Below are 13,389 nucleotides of genomic sequence, written 5' to 3' on the forward strand. Positions count from 1 at the left end.
CCAGGAAGATCATGGCTCCTTTTTAATCAATTAAAGGAAAACTAAAGCCCCAGAAAGCCGTGAGAAAATAAGAGGAGGGACAGTCTGGAGGCCGGGAAAAAAAGGACTGAGAGAGAAGGGAGAGCAAGAGTGAGAGGAGCGGGGATACAAGAGTGAGAGGAGGCTGAAGTAGTTCAGGGGGGAGAGAGAGCCCAATCCATAACAGCCTCCGGAGTTGAACCAGCCAGAGAGAAGCAAAAGGACGGTGCTGAGAGGACACCATCAAGAGTAGGAGAGTGATCAAAGGCACCAACAAAAGGAGAAGCTGCTGCAAGGCACACCGGCATTGGACGCTGGAGACGGGTGAGTGCTGAATTGACTACAATCCCTCTTGGAGTGTGCAATCATCAACTGGGTAGCTGAGTGTCTGCAGTTTAATTGCAGTGCTGGCACTTTGAAAAAAATTAGTTAGTTTTGTGATGAAGTTTGGGCACTCGGGCTCAAAAAAGGTTCACCATCACTGTTATAGAGTATAAGCATTCCACTATACCAACAAAATAAAAAAGATCCAAAAAACATCAACACATATACAGTATAAACACTCACTGAGCGCTTTATAAGCACAGTACTCTACTGTATTAGTATATATAGAGTGTATATATATATATATATATATATATATATATATATATATTTGTTACTGTGCAAAAGTTTTCAACAGGTGTGGAAAAACTCTGTACATTAAAAAAGCCTTCAGAAATAGAAGTTTTAATAGTTTATTTTTATCAATTAACAAAATTAACAGAAGAAAAATCTAAATCAAATCAATATTTGGTGTGGCCATCCTTTGCCTTCAAACCAGCATCAGTTCTTCTAGGTACACCTGCACAGAGTTTTTGAAGGAACTCGGCAGGTAGGTTGTTCCAAACATCTTGGAGAACTAACCACAGTTCTTCTGTGGATGTCGGCTGCCTCAAATTTGTCTGTCTCTTCATGTAATGCCTGACAGACTCCATGATGTTGAGATCTCTGTGGGGGCCAAACCATCACTTCCAGGTAGTATTGGGAGAACGGTTCAGCCCGAGCATGAGTTCGGGCCAAACATTGGCTGTTCAGCTCCTTGGTCCAACACCCACATTTGCAGGCTGCTTGGGGGGTTTCACGCCCTGCAATGCACTGAGCACGGCACAGTGCATTTTCCTCCTGGGTTGGACAAAGTTTTGCCCAATCAGGGAGCAGTAAAGGCCGGTTGTTAAGGGGTGGGGCTGGGAAGCTGGGGGCGGCGTCCTGAACAGCCGCTGAGTCATCAGCTGTCAATGGGTTTCCCCAATGACAGCTGATTAAAAAAAAACAGAAGAAAACAGCGTGCCCCCCCCCCCCCCAAAAAAAAATCCATACCAGACCCTTATCCAAGCATCCACCTTGGCAGGCCAGGAAGGTGGGGGTGGCGGAGGGGGGGTGTGAGCGAGAGGCTGTCAACATAGGGAGGTTAGTTGAAGCCCAAAGCACCCCCGCTGTGTGTGATCAGGCTCAATGTCCACCAGCACTCACCGATTGTTTAGTACACAGGCAGAACCGCGATCTGCCTATGTAAGCAAGGCAGATCGCTATTCTGTCAATAGGGAAGGCATTGATCCTGTGTTCCTGCAAACAGGAACATGGATCTATGCCTTCCCTTAGTGAAACCACCTCCCCCACAGTACACAAGCACTGGCTAGGAACACATTAAACCCTTTGATCGCCCCTGATGTTAACCCCTTCCCAGCCAGAGTCATTAGTAGAGTGACAGTGCATATTTTCACTGTCACTGGTCCCCAAAAAGGTGTCAAAGGGCCAGTTAGTGTCCACATTGTCAGCTGCAATATCGCAGTCCCGCTATAAGTCGCTGATCGCCGCCATTACCAGTAAAAATTAAATAAATAAACAAAATATCTTATAGTTTGTAGAAGCTATAACTTTTGCGCAAACCAATCAATATACGCTTATTGTTTTGTTTTTTACCAAAAATATGTAGCAGAATACCTATTGGTCTAAATTGATGAAGAAATTTGATTTTTTTAATTTTTTTTATTGAATATTAAATAAATATTAATATTATTATATAAACATTAAAACAATTTTTTTTTTTCAAAATCGTAGGCATTTTTCTGTTTTTTACCACAATAAATACAAATCGCAGAGGTGATCAAATACCACCAAAAGAAAGCTCTATTTGTGGGGAAAAAAAAGGACATCAATTTTGTCTGGGTACAGCGTCGCATGCCTGCGATAGTGTCAGTTAAAGTAACGCAGTGCCGTATCGCAAAACAATGGCTTGGTTAGGAAGGGGGGTACATTTTCCAGAGGCCAAAGGGTTAATAAAAAAGTTCTGCTCATTTTTGCATTCATTTTGGTAGAGCCCTTGTATATAATACAATATATAGCATACTTTAGGAGGCTATTTATCAATGTTTCCCCCTACCTAGAGTCATACATTTTTTACATAACATTCAATTGGATAAATGTCTGAGTCTTAGGAATTTTGGGTGAAAGCATTCCTGAAGAGACACCAAAATTGTGGCCATAAAGGGATCTACATGGTCAACAATACTCAGGCTGTGGCATTAAAATGATTATTGATTGGTTATCAGTCACAAAAAGTCAAGAAAACATTCTCCAATCCATTATACCACCAGACTGGACCATTGACACCAGGGATGGGTGGGGGGGGCACACAGTTTTATTTTTTTATTTTTTTTTAATGCCGGTATTCTTTTGTTTACATTCAGCTCCTAGCAGGGAATCCCACTGACAGTTGATGAGTCATCGGGTTGTTAAGGACGCGACGGCTACCCGCTCCATAATAACTCGCTAGTCGCTGCTAAACGCCAGCAAAAAAAAAGTGCTTAACACAGGAAAATGCTAAATATGAGTGTTTTTATGGTGTTTTTTTTTTACAGCTGCTAGTGTGAATGGTGCCTTGCAGGAGAAAATCAAACACATTTATTAAAAAAAAAAATATATTATATTTTTTTCAAGAAATGTATTATTGTTATATTATAGTTATTATATTTATTAAAATATGATTACATTTAATATTTAAAATATATATTATATATTATAGGAAAAAAAATCAAAGTTCCAGGACCCCAAAGGAATCCCTCCATCAACCGTGATTTTATTACACATTGGCATGTTTTTCGATGAATTTTCATTGATATAAAAAAATATTTCAGGCCGTAAAAATGCTTTGCAGATATTATAAAGTTATTGCGTGCTGTGTATATATTATTTAATTTGTTTGTGTTGTATTTTTAATTATATCATTATTTATATCACTATTTATATATTATATTATATTTTATATATATATATATATATATATATATATATATATAATTTATATCACTATTTAAAAAGACACTTAGAATATGTAGCCCCCCCAAGAAAAGTGGAGCATTAGACAGATGTCCCATTTGCCAATATGTTAAATTCATGACTAGTTCTAGTGTTGATTTGTATTTTAAGTCAAGCACTCCTAGAATATGTTTCCAGATGGACTACTTACCGCACACAAGAAACACTCACCATTTGCTGCCTTTAGATTAGACCAAATTGATGCAGCCAAGATGAGCTGAAACAGGACAACGTCTGAATACTAAAGACTTCCTCTCAGCCTATAAACTTTGAACATTTTATTGCCCTTGAGCCAAGCAATGATTTCAGGTGATTCCAAGTTTTTATGACAAACTATTAAAATTACAACGATTAAAAAATAATTGGAAGCAAATGGCTAGAAAAAAGGAAAAAGTTAAAAAATAATATAAAAAAAATAAAATAAAAATGTCGTTATAGTTGAGGATAAAATGCCAAGATGGTAGCAGATATATGCTGTTTAGTACACGAGGAAAAAAATAAATAAAAATAGAATTTTATTGGATAACGTAAAAGACTTGTTCAATGCCTTAACTAAAGAAAACATATTACGATGTTCTGGCAATCCAAAATGGTCAGGTGAACAACAGAAGATGGATCTGTTTGTTAACCACAAAAGAAAAGCTTAAAGTGAATACTGAGTTTTTTTTACTCTCTATTTAAATAGAACCAATATCTATTTCACAGTGCACAGAACCATTCACACTAGTCAGTGTTCCATGATGGTTGATGGTCAGAATGTTCCTTCTGTTGGTGATCATTGGGAAGAATGTGCCTTCTATTGGTGGTCAGTGGGAAGAATGTGTCTTCTATTGGTGGTCAGTGGGAAGAATGTGTCTTCTATTGGTGGTCAGTAGGAAAAATGCTCCTTTAATTGATGGTCAGTGCAAAGAATGTTCCTTATATTAATGGTCGGTGGAAAGAATGAGCCTTGCAATGATGGTTATTGGAAAGAATGTTCCTTACAACTGGTCAGTGTGAAGAATAAGCCTTGCATTGATGGTACTTGATAGTCAGTGGGGAGAATGTTCCTTCTATTGGTGGTCAGTGAGAAGAATGCCCCTTACATTGGTGGCCATTGGGAAGAATGCGTCTTGCAATGATGGGTTTTGGGAAGAATGTTCCTTTCAATAATGGGCGGTGGGAAGAATGTTTCTTCTATTGTTGTTCAGTGCAAAGAATGTTCCTTACATTGGTGGTCAGTGTGAAGAATGAGCCTTGCATTGATGGTACTTGGGAAGAATGTTCCTTACATTGATAGTCAGTGAGAAAAATGTTGCTTCTATTGGTGGTCAGTGAGAAGAATGTCCCTTACATTGCTGGCCATTGGGAAGAATGAGTCTTGCAATGATGTGTTTTGGGAAGAATGTTCCTTACAATAATGGGTAGTGGGAAGAATGTTTCTTCTATTGTTGGTCAGTGCAAAGAATGCTCCTTATATTGATGGTCAGTGGAAAGAATGGGCCTTGCAATGATGGTTATTGGGAAGAATGTTCTTTACATTAATGGTCAGTGGGAAGAATGTTGCTTCTATTGGTGGTCAATGAGAAGAATGCTCCTTGCATTGGTGATCAGTGGGAAGAATGTTCCTTACATTGATAGTCAGTGGGAAGAATGAGCCTTGCATTGATGGTACTTGGGAAGAATGTTCCTTACCTTGATAGTGAGTGGGAAGAATGTTCCTTCTATTGGTGGTCAGTGAGAAGAATGCCCCTTACATTGGTGGCCATTGGGAAGAATGAGTCTTACGATGATGGGTTTTGGGAAGAATGTTCCTTATAATAATGGGCAGTGGGAAGAATGTTTCTTCTATTGTTGGTCAGTGCAAAGAATGCTCCTTATATTGATGGTCAGTGGAAAGAATGGGCCTTGCAATGATGGTTATTGGGAAGAATGTTCCTTACATTAATGGTCAGTGGGAAGAATGTTCCTTCTATTGGTAGTCAGTGGGAAGAACGCTCCTTACATTGGTGGTCAGTGCAAAGAATGCTCCTTATATTGATGCTCGTTGGTGGAAAGAATGCTCCCTCTGTGGGTGGTCAGTGGGGGGAATGAACCTTGCATTGATGGATATTAAAGAAAAACAAGAGAAAATGTCCCCAGGGTTTTTTTTAGCAGCGATTTATTCCAAAGGACAGGTATTTATAAAAGTACAGAAAATTCTTTTATTTTACAATTCTGTTATTAAATAGGTTTTCCAAGAATAAAAGTATGAGCTCTGGTTTACAAAAATTTCGATAAAATGATATCCAACAGCGAAGAAAAAACCATGCATAGTTACAAACGTATACTACAGCATATTGACAGATCTTTACATCTGCAGAGTATACAAACCTTATAAGCTGTGTGTATATATATATATATATATATATATATATATATATATATATATAATGCATTTCTTTGTTTGGTTTCAGAAAAGGATAATTACGTATATTTACTGCTAATAGATAAAAAGAAGAGTTTGTAACCAGAGATGTTGATCAGGTATATTCACCAGAAAGTCCATGGGGCTTGAAAGGCATCTGTAAGAGAGTAGTGGCTTACGAATGATCACACTTAAGGCTGGCCCAAATCTCACAAGAATGTGCATTGATGGATATTGGGAAGAATATTCCTTATATTGGTGATCAGTGGGAAGAATGTTCAATTTATTGGTGGGCAGTTGAATCAATGTTCCATCTATTGGTGGTCAGTGGGAAGAATTTTCCTTACATTGGTGGCCATTGGAAAGAATGCTCTTACATTAATGGTCAGTGGGAAGAATGTTCCTTCTTTTGGTGGTCAGTATGAAGAATGTTCCTTACATTGGTGGTCAGTGGGAAGAATGTTCCATCTATTGGTGGTCAGTAGGAAGAAAGTCCCTTACATTGGAGGTCAGTGAAAAGAATGCTTACTCTTTGGGAAGTCAGTGGAAAGAAGGAACTTGCATTGATGGTTATTGGAAAAAATGCTGCTTACATTGGTGATCAGTGGGAAGAATGTTCCTTTCATTTGGTGATCAGTATTAAGAAGTGCTCCTTACATTTGGTGGTCAGCAGAGTTGTATAAAGTACTCGAAACCCATACTTGAGTAGAAGTAGAAGTGCTCAATCAAAAAGTGACTTGAGTAGAAGTACTAAAGTATTGAACATTTTTTGTACTTAAGTATTGCAAGTAGTTTTTTAAAAAATGTTGCTACTCAAGTACTGAAAGTAAAAGTACAAGTACTGTGTTATTTAGTTATTAAAGAAAGAAGTCAAAAGTTTGAACATCATATTGTTTTTTATTATGTCCAATGCAGCTTTTATTTATACATACAGTAGCATTTATTTTCGTATGCGCTGATAATACACATGTTTTGAGCTTCCTGAAACCTGCCATCTACTGTTCTGGCAGTGGTAATTTTTATAATAGTAATGAGTAAATATGCAGCACAAAAAAAAAAAATATCGAAATAGAAGTATTGAAATCATCGAAAAAATGTAGTGAAGTAAAAGTGGAAGTAGGAGAAAAAAATTCTACTCCAGGAAAGTACAGATACCGCCTTTCCGTACTTAACTACTTGCCTTCTGTGCACTTAAACCCCCTTCCCATCCAGACCAATTTTTAGCTTTCAGTGCTCTCACACTTTGACTGACAATTGCGCGGTCATGCTACACTGTACCCATATGACATTTTTATCATTTTTTTCACATACATAGAGCTTTCTTTTGATTGGTATTTAATCACCTCTGGGTTTTTTATTTTTTACAAAAAAAAAGAAAAAAGACAGAAAATTTTGAAAAAAAAAAAAAAAGTTTTTCTTATTTTCTGCGAGTAAATTTTGAAAATAAATTTTTCTCCTTCACTGAAGGGCGCTGATGAGGCGGCACTGATGGGCACTGATAGGCTGCACTGATGGGCACTGATGAGGTGGCACTTATGGGCACTGATGAGGTGGCACTTATGGGCACTGATGAGGAGGTACTAATATGCCGCACTGATGAGCACTGATAGGCGGCACTGATAGGCGGCACTGATGAGCACTGATAGGCGGCACTGATGAGCACTGATAGGCGGCACTGCTGGGCACTGAGAGGTGGCACTGCTGGGCACTGAGAGGTGGCACTGAGTGGTGGCACTGCTGGGCACTGAGAGGCGGCACTGATGGGCGGCACTGATGGGCACTGATAGGCGGCACTGATGGGCACTGGCAGATGGCACTGATGGACACTGACGGGTGGCACTGATGAACACTGATGGGCGGCACTGATGAGCATTGATGTGCAGCACCATCAGTGCCCACACTCAGTGCCCATAGTGCTGCCAGTCAGTGCTCATCAGTGCCTAGATGAGCAGGCACTGATGGGCACTGACTGACAGCACTATGGGCACTGATTGTGGGCATTGATGGGGGTCACTGATGGCGGGCACTGTGGGCACTGATGGTGGCAATTTGTGTATGTGTTTTACCTTTTGTAATCAGGGCACTGGTGATCGGTGCCCTGATTACATTTGTTCTGTCCCCAGCTCTGTGCAGCTCCCCCTCCTTCCTCACACTGCAGGTTCCGTGTGAGGAAGGAGCGCCGGCGATGAGAGATGATCTCATATGTTTACATATGAGATCATCTCTCATTGGACGGTCCGATCACGTGGTGAATGGCCGCTGTGATTGGCCATTCACCACGATCTGTGATCGGCTGTGTCCAAGGGACACGGCCGACACAGATTTTCCCCGATGCGCGCTCGCGGGAGCGCGCAGGGAGACTTTTTCTGGGAGGCCGTTTAAAAACGGCCTCCCGAAAATTCAAGTCCGCGCTGCAGCCGTATATAGGCTGTAGCGCGGATGGGAACTGGTTAAGTACAGTAGTGAAGTAGTTCTACTTAGTCACTATACATCTCTGGTGGTCAGTAGGAAGGATTGCTTCTTTCAATAGTGGTTAGTAGAAAGGGTGGCTCCTTACATTGGTGGTCAGTGGGAAAAATGCACATTACATTGTGGTCAAAAGGAAGGAAGTCCCATTAAATTTGCAGTCAGAATTCCCTCCTACAAACAGCTAAAAAAAAATCATTGATGTCATACAGCTGACTGTGCCAAGTGGCTGCAGCACTAAAGCTATGAAGGCACGCTAGCTACGTCTGGAAGAACCCTGGTTGAAAATGACTGGCTTAGGGTGACAACGCTGCTCCTCTATAGACACAGTGCAGTGAATGAACATCATCACCCAAGCAATGAAAATCTGTTACTGGTGAAACTATATGTATTTAATGGGTAAAAATAAAAGAAAAGTCCTGAAAAAAAAAAAAAATGGAACCATGACATCTAAGGATGGGTACGTTACAATATATCACATTTTGTATTTGGGATTAGATACACTTTAACAAGAAAGATAAAAACTGGTTTTGTTGAGAAGATTCCTCCTCTCCAGGTGAATTCTATATACTGTAAGAATTTTAGAAAGATTTTTTGCAGATTTATACCTTTCTCTGTTCTGAAAAAATTGTCACTTTTCAGTTTCAATATCAGAATGCCACCTTTCATTATAACCTCCTGATCAATCTCAGTGTTGTAAGGAGAAAAGCTGCAGTTATTTTTGGTTTGCAGTTTGTGGGAGTTTAGGTGTAATGCAGCACATTTATGTCAAGGGACTGTCCAATAACGTCACATTGATACCAAAGAAGCACTGCGCCAACAATTATATACAGCATGTCTAATTTGCATTTTGGAGCGCTACAGCACACCTGCATGAATGAGGTGCGTTGGGGTGCTATTAAGAACGAATGGCAGAAGAACACAGATTTTATGTACTGTGGGAATACATTCAATTTTAGGCACCTTTCCCCAGTGCATAGATGGGAACAGGGCCTTACCGAATCTTTTTGGGAAAGGATGAGCCTTTGGCTTGTGCACCTGAGCTTTAGCTTGTATAGGAGTGTACAACAAGCTTTTGCAAGGCTTCAGCAAGTTTCAGAACCCTTGATTGCACATGGATAATCAGTTCTTTTCATTATCTGGATGCCCATCCTGAGTAGGGATGAGCTTGTGTTTATTCGGAACTCAGGTTAGGTCTGAACCTGGAAGTCAGCAGTCGTTCCTGGGCTAATGAGCTGAAGGCAGAGCAATCCCTTAAATCACAGCTGATGTAGACAAAAAGACATCATTGATCTAATATGGTCACATGGTCATATTAGGTCAATGTTATTAACCAAACTTGGTCACCTAAGACCAATGATGTCATGAGCATCGCTGTCCTTATGTATACACACACTGTCCTATACACACATAAACTATATTACTAAAAGTATTGGGGCACCTGCCTTTACACGCACATAACTTTAATGACATCACAGTTTTAGTCCATAGGGTTCAATATTGAGTCGGCCCACCTTTTGAAGCTATAACAGCTCCAACTCTTCTAGGAAGACTGTCCATAATATTTAGGAGTGTGTCTATGGGAATAATTGACCATTCTTCCCTAAGTGCATTTGTGAGGTCAGGCACTGATTGGGACGAGAAGGCCTGACTCGCAATCTCTGCACTAATTCATCCCAAAGATGTTCTATTGGGTTGAGGTCAGGACTCTGTGCAGGCCAATCAAATTTCTGCACCCCAAACTTGCTCATCCATGTCTTTATGGACCTTGCTTTGTGCACTGGTCCAAATCATTTGGTGGAGGGGGTAATATGGCGTGGGGTTGTTTTTCAGGGGTTGGGATTGGCCCCTTAGTTCCAGTGAAGGGAACTCCTAAGGCATCAACATACCAAGACATTTTGGACAATTTCTTGCTCCCAACTTTGTGGGAACAGTTTGGGGATGGCCCCTTCCTGTTCCATTATGCCTGCACACCAGTGCACAAAGCAAGGTCCATAAAAACATAGATGAGCAAGTTTGAGGTGGAAGAACTTGACTGGACAGAGTCCTGACCTCAACCCAATAGAACACCTTTGGGGTGAATTAGAGCGGAGACTGCGAGCCAGGCCTTCTCGTCCATATCAGTACCTGACCTCACAAATGCACTTATGGAAGAATGGTTAATCATTCCCATAGACACACTCCTAAACCTTGTGGGCAGCCTTCCCAGAAGAGTTGAAGCTGTTATAGCTGCAAAGGGTGGGCCAACTCAATATTGAACCCTACGGACTAAGACTGGAATGCCATTAAAGTTAATTTGCCTGTAATAGCAGGCGTCCCAATGCTTTTGGTAATATAGTCTATGTGTATACATAAGGACAGGGATCCTCATGACATCATTGGCTTTATATGGCCACATGACCAAGTTAGGTCAATGACATTAACCTAATATGACCATATTAGATCAATGATGTATCTTTGTCTACATTAGCTGTGATTTCAGGGATTGCTCTGCTTTCAGCTCATTAGCCCAGGAATGACTGCTGACTTCCAAGTTCAGACCTAATCTAAGTCCCTAACAAACACAAGCTCATCCCTACTCAGGATGGGCATTCAGATAATGACAAGAACTGTGTATGTGGTTGCAAGTTGTTCAATCTCCCTCCTGCAGCTCATTGGCTCAGCAATTAGAGCTAGTTTCCAGGTTCAGACTGAATCCAAGCTCATTCCTATTTCTGAGGGTTGATGTGCAGCTGACGCTGAAGTAGAGCGAGCGCATGTAAAAATAAAGTGGTGAGCTGGAGAAGATAAGCAGCACTGAAATGCAAAAGGGTGAAAAAAAAAAAATGTGAAAAACATATGTAGCACTGCCCCCTAGGGAGCTGCTGAGGATTCCCCTGGGTTACCCGTAGCAACAGTCTGTAAAACTCATCACTTTAAGACTTGGCTCAGACAATGAACAGTACAGGGGATTTGGTTTTTGTGTCTTATTTTAGAACTTGGATGGGAGAAGGGATGAGTGGGATACTCCAACTTGAACTAAGCCCAATTTCTTAGGACAACTGACTGTAGTGTGTGCGGCAAGGCCGCTGCTTCACCTTGCCACTGAAGTGAAATAAAAGATATGTTCCTAAATTAATTCCTCTTCAGGGTCCTAACCTGGCACCCCCTTTCTCACTTCTCGTGCATGCTAGCCCTTGTCCACTGACTCTCCACTGGAGTGGTCCCCTTCCTGGGCAGAGCCCCGGCAAGCTTCCCAGTACTTGTGGACACTGTTTTTCCCTGGGTGTCAGTTACCTTGGTGGAGGACGAAGTGCTGAGAGGGCTTCCTTTGCAGCTCGGTGCGGATCACCCCTGGAGGTGGAACAGGAGATGACACGTCCCAAGGAGCACTGGATGCGGGTGGATTCCGTATGATGAATGGTATGGTGTGGACTCACAGGACCGTTTCCAGAGGATCTAAAGATGCTTGAAACAAGAGACAAAAGGTTAATGCCAGGTCGAGGGTCATACACAGTGAATCAGTCCGAGGAAATGGAGGTACAGAGGGGTAAGACAAGGAGAGAGTCCGTGGAATCCAGGCCGAGGTAGGTACACAGAATATCCAGCAGAGGTATGGGTCAGGCAAGCCGAGGTCAAACAAGGAGAAGTGCAGATGGGTCAAGGAGCAAACCGGGTCAAGAGCAGGAACGCAGATAAACAAACAGGTCACAGGTACTAGAGCTGATGATAAACCAGCACCGAAGCACAGCCAGAGAGCGCCTTATATAGGGCCAGGGCTGGGGAGAAGGGCGTGGTGACACACCTGCTCTGCCTCCAGCGTTCTATTATTGCTGAATGGTAATTCCTTTCCTGACACTGGGTTTCCCTGCCTTCAGCTCCACTCGTCAGTATCCTGGACCTCCTGGCTCAGCATCACACACTTGGTCCACTAGGCTGACCACCTGTGACCACCTTCCTTGCTGACAGGAGGAAAGACAGCCGTCACCTTCCTCCTGGGACCTGGCTTCCCACCCAAAGATGCCCTGTCACATGTGCCCCCCCCGGCTTTTATGACCTATCCCAGAATGCACCACTGTTGTGCCAACCCACTGGGACAGCCACAAAAGCCTGTGTGTCACTGGCTGGGTTTCCTCCACTGTCCAACAGGCTCTCCCATTGGATACAGTGGGGGCACTCCCTCAGCCCAGGTGAATCACACCCTGGACACATGCAACAGGCAGAACTAACAATCAGGCTCCCCTGATAAGCAGATAGAGCTGCTAAGCTTTTACCAACCTAGCACCTACCTAGGAGGGTGCTACACATATTTGGCTAAAAGTTAATGGCATTTGTTTATTTTACACGGTGCTTTAGCGAACAAAATCCAGTTTGGTTTGTTTTTTCTGTTACTCCTTCTTTCCTTATTGTCTTTGTTTATGGATCCCTACCATCGTCGATGAAGGTGTCACTCTCACCCTCATGTAGAAAGTAGGTTATGCTTGACTCTGGGGTTGTGCGCTGTGGTTTACTTATTGAATGCAGGCAATAAGGACAGCTAGTAGTGCTTTAAGGGAAGTTTAACGTTTATCTTGCACCTCAGGAGAATTGTAGTTACTGCGCAGCACGCTCATCCATCACTGCTGGGCCAGAAGACGATGGCTCATTTATTAGTGACCTGGGAACTCGCGATTTCTCTGCTGCGGATCCAAGCATGGAACCAAACCGGCTCCCCTTTTGAAGACATAAAGGTCTCTCCTCCTAAGCTGCTCTAATGAGCTATTTACTGACTTCAAGTAAAGAAGACATCTAGCAAAATTTCTCACTTATGTTTCCTGTGACTTTTTTAGTTCAGTTTAGGGGAAAGAGAGATATTTTAGGCTGCAGCTCCAAGAGGGTGCTGAGGATTAGAAAAAAAAAAAAAAAACTGAGGCCAATTTACAAGCAGAGGAGAAAAAAGAATGAAAATTACAGTATAGGTTCTGCTGTGTGTTAAAGTGCTAATAAACTCTTTAACAAGCCCACGGAAGTGACTGGCCTTAGGTGATACACATGGATGAATTAAATCCTCCAACATCCAACATAAGCTGTACCTGTTTATCTGCTGCCCTCTATCCTCCACAGCTTTCCAAAGTACACAGTATAGGCGATATTTCTCAGCTTTCAGGGTAGGGGGTGGGGATCTGATGTCACACATCATACAG

General features: G+C 41.8%; 1 long non-coding RNA gene across 1 annotated transcript in view; it reads right to left on the bottom strand.

Annotated features, from left to right (window-relative positions):
* The window catches only part of LOC309564927, a 1,622,900-nt gene that overhangs the window by 33,167 nt on the left and 1,576,344 nt on the right, over nt 1-13,389 (bottom strand). The window lies entirely within an intron of this gene.

The sequence above is a fragment of the Pelophylax lessonae genome (assembly GCF_965119305.1).
Source record: "Pelophylax lessonae genome assembly, chromosome: 10".
Taxonomy (NCBI): Eukaryota; Metazoa; Chordata; class Amphibia; order Anura; family Ranidae; genus Pelophylax; species Pelophylax lessonae.